The sequence below is a fragment of the Quercus lobata genome, chromosome 5 (genome assembly GCF_001633185.2).
Source record: "Quercus lobata isolate SW786 chromosome 5, ValleyOak3.0 Primary Assembly, whole genome shotgun sequence".
NCBI lineage: Eukaryota > Viridiplantae > Streptophyta > Magnoliopsida > Fagales > Fagaceae > Quercus > Quercus lobata.
This window is the reverse complement of record NC_044908.1, coordinates 22,644,874-22,653,739: the sequence shown is the minus strand read 5'-3', so window position 1 is coordinate 22,653,739 and position 8,866 is coordinate 22,644,874. Positions and strand designations below refer to the sequence as shown.

Here is an 8,866-nt window from a genome sequence, read left to right as displayed (position 1 = left end):
TAGGTTTTGGACAGAACCAAGGCATTGCATGGTCCTCGGACCCAAGCCTCAGGGGAAACCAACTACCCGGATGTAATGAAAACTAGGTTTTGGACAGAACCAAGGCATTGCATGGTCCTCGGACCCAAGCCTCAGGGGAAACCAACTACCTGGATGTAATGAAAACTAGGTTTTGGACAGAACCAAGGCATTGCATGGTCCCGGACCCAAGCCTCAGGGGAAACCAACTACCCTAGGTTTTGGACAGAACCAAGGCATTGCAAACCCAAGCCTCAGGGGAAACCAACTACCTGGATGTAATGAAAACTAGGTTTTGGACAGAACCAAGGCATTGCATGGTCCTCGGACCCAAGCCTCAGGAGAAACCAACTACCTGGATGTGGAAAACTAGGTTTTGGACAGAACCAAGGCATTGCATGGTTCTCGAACCCAAGCCTCAGGGGAAACCAACTACCTGGATGTAATGAAAACTAGGTTTTGAACAGAACCAAGGCATTGCATGGTCCTCGGACCCAAGCCTCAGGGGAAACCAACTACCTGGATGTAATGAAAACTAGGTTTTGGACAGAACCAAGGCATTGCATGGTCCTCGGACCCAAGCCTCAGGGGAAACCAACTACCTGGATGTAATGAAAATTAGGTTTTGGACAGAACCAAGGCATTGCATGGTCCTCGGACCCAAGCAACTACCAGGGGACAGAACCATTGCATGGTCCTAGCCTCAGGGGAAACCAACTACCGGGATGTGGAAAACTAGGTTTTGGACAGAACCAAGGCATTGCATAGTCCATCGGACTCAAGCCTATGGGGAAACCAACTACTTGAATGAAGGAAACCAGGCATTAAGCAGGTTTTAGCTATTATGCGTAACGTCAAAAATGGTGCTTATATCTTCGTGAGACGAAGGTTAGGAGTAAATCTAAGGCCTCTGTGGGCGCAAGTAAATTAGGGTTCGGGGAACATGATGATAATTGTATTACATACATAGCTATCTGTACATAGTAAAATAAATCAGCGCAGAGTTCGTAGGCAAATAGTGCGCATCAACGAGGGCGGTTAACAACGTAATCCGAGGGAACAAGGAAAAACAAAATTTCATATATACATGTTCAAATGCTTGTAAACCGTCAATAAATTAGGAAGTTAGTTTAGAATGGTTTAAAGGGTTATCCCTCTTCCATTCCTAATACCCCACCTGGTTCTCCTTCTACTACGGGGCATGGATCGCCATCATGCCACTCCCCGGAGACGATAAGAAAATCCTTGTTCAGTCCCTTGTTGGAATCAGGGAGGCACTGGATCAACCGAATCCTGTCATCCCTCGACCTCATGTAGTAGGTCTTTCCTTTCAATTTTTGGAGGTTATAGCACCAGTTTACATCATGGTGGGTCAGTCTTAAACCCATCTTCTCGTTTAAAGCGTCCACACAACCCAAAATTCTAAGAGCATTGCCGGCACACTGGGTAGGGGCTAAACGGAAATGCCTGAGGTAACCCCTTGTCACTGGTCCCATGGGGATTCTCATACCTCCCTCTACAAAGGCGAGGACGGGAATTACAACCGCGCCCGTCCCCCTCTTAATGTGCCATTCCCCCATCTTACAGTGTTCCAGCCTTACGTTGGGAGGAATCCTATAATCAACAATGAACTTATTCATCGCCTCTTCAGTATCAACCAACTTCCTCAATCTCAATTTAGCCGCCTTCGCCATTTACTAAAACAAACCTAACCCGCGACGGAAAAGAAAGGGAGCTAACGAGAAATAAATCCAGAAAAGAAAAAACGTGAGTTAAATAGAGGTAGGGAACTTACATAAAAAGAGAATTACGCTTCGGATGGGCTATATGTGCTTGAGATAGACTTGAATTTGGGCGGAAGTTCGGATGAACCCTGGATACACGCACTAAAACTCTTAAGTATAGAACTGGAGAGACGGATCCATCTCCAAAAAAATCTTTTATACTTTCTAGGGTAAACAGCACCCCCTTTTTCCTGCCCAAAGAGGCCAGGAGATCACCACCGTTCGATTCCCATCACACCGTTGAACGTGGGAAGCACCAAGCCGCCCGTATTTAATGAGGCCACGTTTCGCCTTCCAACGGCTCTAAGAACGTGCCTTGGGCAGGTGAAAAACCTCGGGAATCGCTAGATGACAAGGATTGATGGGCATTGGCAGATCCATGATGTCATCAAAACCCTCATATCCGTCCGAGGGGACGGATAGCAGGATTTTGAGGGGCTATTGTGGGTCCGAGAGTTCTGCAGTCCGGCCCAAACTCTATCTGGGCCCAGGGCCCGTGCCAAGGAGGTACCTTGCCGAAGACAAATGCTCAGTGGCCGAGGTAGCAAGGGGAACGGCTGAGAACTTACCCTGTCCTCGGCATTCCATAGCTTCAACAGGAAGACCAACACCTTGGTGTAGGCAATCCCCAAACAGCCCCCTCAAAGGGATGTGAACGGAATGAGGCCCATAGGGAAGCAGGGTGTGAACTCGGACCAGGGAAAGTGCGGCCGACCCCCTTCAGTAAATGCACCTGCCAATACCCAGAGCTGGTTAATGAGAAAAGACGTTTGGGCGGTGCGAACGTCGGTCCATGCAACTAATAGAAAGTTAGACAGGACAGCTGATGGGATGGATACAGAAACAAGCTCCTGCCTGACCTACAAGTGGAGGGTCAGGATCAGCCAAGACGGACTATATAATAAAAAGGAAGGTGCGCCAAGAGAGGGGGTTGGGAAAAATGGCCAGAAACCTGAGCCTCCCAGCCCACCTCCAGGAGAAAGACTCCAGGGGTGTAGGAAAACTTAAACTGGTACGAACACCGTGAAAAACCCACCGCCTATCAACCAAGGCCTAGCCTTCCAAACCCACGCTCTACAAATGATATTGTTAGGGGCCTTTTCACGTGCGAACCCGACACTGTTACGGTCCGCCACGAAACGCGTCCTTACAATATCAATAAAAATAACATTAATTTAACCGTTTCACATAAAAGTGGACTAAAATTTCCCATCAAAAAAACAAATAAATAAATGGACTAAAATTTATTTTGTTACTTTTTAAAAACTTGTGGATTAATTTCTTACTTTTAGACTTATAAGATTTATTTGTCATATATAATATATTCAATGAAATTTCCCTTTTCTTATTTCTTTATAGATTTCCAGCTACTTTTTAATATATTTCTCTTTTAAGCTCATTCCATGCTGATCTGGCTAATATTTGATCTATAATAACTTAAATTGGTTCCAATTTGAATCTTTTGAGAAGCTAGCCTTTTTTTTAAGCGTAATTTAAAAAACACAATTATATTTACAAAATTTTTGTTTCAAGAAAGGATTTACGCTAACGTGATTGTACACTTGGAACCATGTTTTCAAAATATGATTTTAAGAAAAATAATAATAATTAATTCCCAAATAATTTCAAAACTGTGTTGATTTAAATATTTATTATTAAAACAATATTGTTTTGCAAATTCTACAAAGAATTCATGCACGCTATTTTAAACCCTTTGCACATTACATATATGCATTGTTGTAAAGTTCATTTTAATTGTTTAGAGTGAGCTGAAACATTATAGTTCTAAAATTGTCTATTTATTGCTACTTCATAACTTCTTTTCTTTTTATTTTCATTTCATCCAAAGTTTTGATTTCTCCAAGTAAATGGGAAGTGATATTGAGAAAGATTCTGTGTTATTTTAAATGGGTTTTGACAAATAGTTACCTTAGTCTAGCACTGGATTTTGCGTTGATTCTGAGACTTTATTGTTCAGTTTAGGTGGTTGCATAAGAGCTTCTTCTACCATTGTCTGATCCCTTCCTCTGCCGTAGCTCACCAAAAAAATCAACAAACTATTATGGCAAGCAAAGCACAAAAACTTGTCCTCGCTTTGTTATGTCTGCTACTCTTATTGGGGCCATCTTCCCAGCTTGACACGTTATTTCAAGGACGGGAGATCAAATTCGAGGATAGGGATGAATTAGTTTCAGCTCAAGGAAACTTCAGATTAGGATTTTTCGAACTTGAAAGTAACAATTACTACTTAGGAATATGGTACAACTATAACCTTGCAGTCTCGCAGGAGTATATAGTGTGGGTTGCCAATCGAGACACTCCTATTTTTAACAATTCTGGAAGTCTTACGACTCTTACTCTCACCATTGATGGTTACGGGAACTTGAAAATTTTATACAATGGGGGGCTTTCTGTTGTGTTATATTCAGGACAAGAAGTTAGTAATACAAGTGCTGTTCTACCTGCAAGAACAGAGTACAGGTAATTTTGTACTGCAAGAACAGAGTACAGGGCGACAATTGTGGCAAAGCTTTGATTATCCTACTCACACACTTCTGCCAGGAATGAAACTTGGAGTTAATCAGAAAACAGGACATACTTGGTCTCTAAGATCATGGAGAGGCGAGATGGTACCTGAGGTAGGGTCCTTTACGTTTGGCCTTGACCCTAACCAAACAAATCGATTGGTCATCTTATGGCATGGGAACATCTATTGGACTAGCGAGCCTTGGAACAATAGTCAATTCAAATTACCATATTCGAGCAATGATTTTAGCTATGTATCAAATGAGAATGAAACATACTTCAATTACTCTGTGGGAAAAGACATCACAACAACCCCGCGGTTATTGATAGATTACTTGGGAAAACTTAATGATTCCAGCGGAGCTCTAGTCAGCTGTAGTCGTTCCACTTACTATCCCATTTATTTTGGTATGACTGATGGATGTGCGGTGCAAAAGCTTCCTGAGTGCAAGGGTCCTGGTTCCAATCTTTATATACTTCCCAGTATTTTCAAGGGCAACAGCAGCAATGGATTTGAGTTTAATGAAAGTGACAACCTGACCATTGTGGATTGTCAGGCCAAGGCTTGAAAAATTGTTCTTGTATTGCCTATGCATCTACAAATGAGGATGGCGATGCTGGCTGTGAAATTTGGAGCACATTGCCATTGCCAGAAGGTGTATATCTTACTAATTCTGTTGGACGGACAATATACAATATTAAATCACCAAGTAAGTCTACTTCATACCCAATTTATCACATCAATCTATATAATTGACATGTACATACAAAGGGTAAGTAGGAACAGATGATGAGCGGATGATATGCATGGCTGTGATGTATGGATGATATGTAGAAGTGATGTGGCTGCTTGATTTTTTTATTAGCATAAGCTTTATCTTTTGGGGATTGAGAATCATCCGAATGTGCAAATGCTTCCGTTATAAGAGACAATTACTGCTCTACATCTAAAACACTAGAAAAACATAAACAAACAAATCTAATTAATATCTGTATTACACAATTATTTTATTCAATTTTGTTCGAATTCTTACTTACACAAATTTTTCTAACAAGGAATTGTCATTTAAGGATCCATATAACTTCTTAATATGGAATAAGAGTTTCAATGGTTAAAAGACTTAAAGTTGTCTATACTTGAATAATGAACAAAGACCCTAACCTTATTTCAAAAAATAAATAATAAAAAAGGAAAAAATAATAATGAGAATAATTTCAAAAGATTTGATGCCCCTATAGGTCAAAGTCAAAGCTAGAAGTGTGCATCCAACTTACCAACCCGAAAAAATGACCCATTCCAACCCAACACCTCGGGTTGGTTTTGTGGATTGGGTTGGAATTTTATTTTGAGTGGTAGGTTAAATTGGGTTCAGGTTGATAGTTTTTTTGAATTTAGCTTACTTCCAATACTTTTTTAAATAGAAATCTTATTTTGTTTTAAATACACAATGACAAGTGGTAGTAGGTTTTATTTTCCACCTTTTTTTTAGGTAGTGGGTGATGTGGCACTTTATCATTAAAACAAAGGGAGATTTCATTTTAAAAATTACTAGAAGTAAGCCAAACTCAGTTTTTTTAACCCATCTAAACCAACACAACCTAATATATATATATATATATATATAGTTTTTTCAACCCGACCTATGCACTCCTCTAACCAAAGCAATGAAATTTATCAATCTTAGTTTAATTTCTAATGCACAAGCAGTTCCTTCATCTCAAATCATGGTAAATGATAAGAAAAACAAAATTAATAGAAAAACGGTTGCTAGTAGAATGCTAAAAATTTGTTTGTCCATGCATGTACCACACAATATAGGTGTAGATCACAGCCACGCAAAAAGGTGGTGGATATGGCTCATCGTGGTGGTAGGGGGATTTTTTATCCCCTTGTGCTTCTTATGCTACACAAAATGGAAAAAACACAGAGCAAAAGGTAATTGATGTTCCTACCTAGATGCTTCAGCTATATTACTGATGAAAGAAGCAACAAATTTTCAAGATATATTTTGCATGTATGTTAATTAGGGGAGAGAAAAAGGAAAGAAAAGATGCTTATACAAGAACTTGGAGGTAATGTAATACCTTCCCCTGTACATGACAAAGTGAAGAAGCAAAATAAAGATGGGCAAGCTAACCATGAGCTGCAAATCTTCAACTTTGAAAGCATTTCTATTGCTACAAGTAATTTCTCAATCAAAAATAAATTAGGAGAGGGTGGTTTTGGACTAGTTTATAAGGTTAGTTTGTGATTCTCTCTCTCTCTCTCTGATAAAGTTTAAATTTTCTATTTGTCCCAATACTATCTCTTTAATTATTTAATTATTTAATTATTTAATTATTTAATTATTTTTGTATGAATTTTGAACTTAAGACCTAGTCTAAATAATCCAACTCACCCAATCAATAAATTGTTTAAATCTTCTACTTAAGCAAATACTATCTCTTTAATTATTTAATTATTTTTGTATGAAATTCGAACTTAAGGCCTAGCCTAGCTAATCCAACTCGTCCAATCAATAAATTAACACTTGAACTGAGCTCAAGGGCTCAATAGAATCTTGATAGAAAATCAAATAAAGTTAGTAGAGACTGAATTAAGATAATGTGAGTAAAATATTACTAACCTAATATATACTTTCAGGGTAAATTACCTGATGGGCAAGAAATTGCAATAAAAAGACTTTCGAGAAATTCTAGACAAGGGTTTGTAGAGTTCAAGAATGAGGCTATTCTCATTGCTAAACTCCAACACACTAATCTCGTCAGGCTTTTAGGATTTTGTATTCAAGAAGAAGAAAAAATACTAATCTATGAGTACATGCCCAACAAAAGCTTAGACTTCTTCCTCTTTGGTAAGGCATATGTTTGCTTACACGATGATTTTTGTTTCTTTTATATGATGTTAATCAATACTTAACATTTGCTTGATATTACTTTTTATTTTGAGTCAGATTCTACTAAAAAGTATTTATTAAATTGGAAAAAACGCTTCAACATCATAGAAGGCATTGCTCAAGGACTTGTTTATCTCCACAAATATTCAAGACTTACAATAATTCACCGAGACTTAAAAGCAAGAAACATTTTGCTTGATGAGGAGATGAATCCAAAAATATCTGATTTCGGCATGGCTAGAATATTTGGATTGAAAGGATCAAAAGAAAACACAAATAGAGTTGTTGGAACATAGTAAGTATTCTATTTGTGAGTTTGTGCTAGTGTATATATGTGCTTGTCCATACACTAAAGTTCACTGGTCAATTATTATTTCAGTGGTTATATGTCCCCAGAGTACGCTATGAATGGTGTTGTTTCGATAACAACCGATGCATTCAGTTTTGGAGTCCTACTATTAGAAATCGTGTGTGGCAAGAAAAATAATAGTCGCTATCAGTCTGATGATTTACTCAACCTTATTGGATATGTAAGTTTTTCACTTGCCTCTTCTTAAATTATACATGGAATTTTGAACTTGATAGGTAACATTGTGCATACAAATTGACTTGTATCAGGCATGGCAATTATGGAATGAAGGCAAGGTTCTAGAGCTAATAGACCCTGTAATACTAGATGAATCATGCCCTCCATCTGAAATATTAAGATGCATTCATGTTGGTCTCTTATGTGTACAAGACCACGCATTAGATAGACCAACCATGATAGATGTTGTTTCTATGCTCTCAAATGAAGCTCTTCAACTTTCTCCTCCAAAACAACCTGCATTTTTTATCAACAGAGTTGCAGAAGTGCTAGAAAATTGTTCCTTAAATAATGTCACAATTACAGTGATAGAAGTGAGATAAATATAAAAAATTCAGTAGTTATGTTTGAATGTATTATTATATACACACCTGTGTGACGCCTGTGTGATAAGGGCTATACATGATTGACTAATCAAGCATTTATGGCTATATTAATGTGTTTAATTAATGAGTTAATGAGATTCTTAATAAGGGATCTACGCCTATAACTGATTAGGTTTATCTTCTTATTGTATGCAATGAGAAGAATTATTGATGTTTATAAAAGTTCAATGATTTAATTTTTGCTCACTATCTGGATTTAATTATTGGGCGATTCAAGGATTCAACTGACCTCAATGTTAACCCGGGCCATATATATTTTGTAACAATAAATGCCGTAATAGATATGTAAAGTCGAAAACTGGTTTATAAAAGTGACCCCGTTTGATTTTTTTTTTTTTTTTTTTTTTTAAGTGGCTTGGCGAGGTAAGTGGCTTTTCATAACCTATCAAACAGATATTGAACCAAGGGAACCGGATCCTTGTTCTTCACTATCACCTTATTCAATGCCATGTAATCCACACACATACACAGCGAGCTATCTTGCTTCTTTTGTAATAAAACTAGAACACCATAAGGGGCTCTGGCAGACTGAATATACCCAGCATCCAGCAATTCTTTGTATGGAGCCCCTTCAGGAGGCTTTGAACTAGGAATGCTGCATGCACAAAATGTGACAATCCTTCAGCAGTATAGTGCAAACGAGGCACCACCAGCATCTTCTTAACAAAC

The 8,866-nt window shown here is 38.3% G+C and overlaps 1 pseudogene; it reads left to right on the top strand.

Annotated features, from left to right (window-relative positions):
• Positions 1-3,864: 3,864 nt before the first annotated feature.
• LOC115990178 lies at positions 3,865-8,134 on the top strand (annotated as a pseudogene).
• Positions 8,135-8,866: the final 732 nt, after the last annotated feature.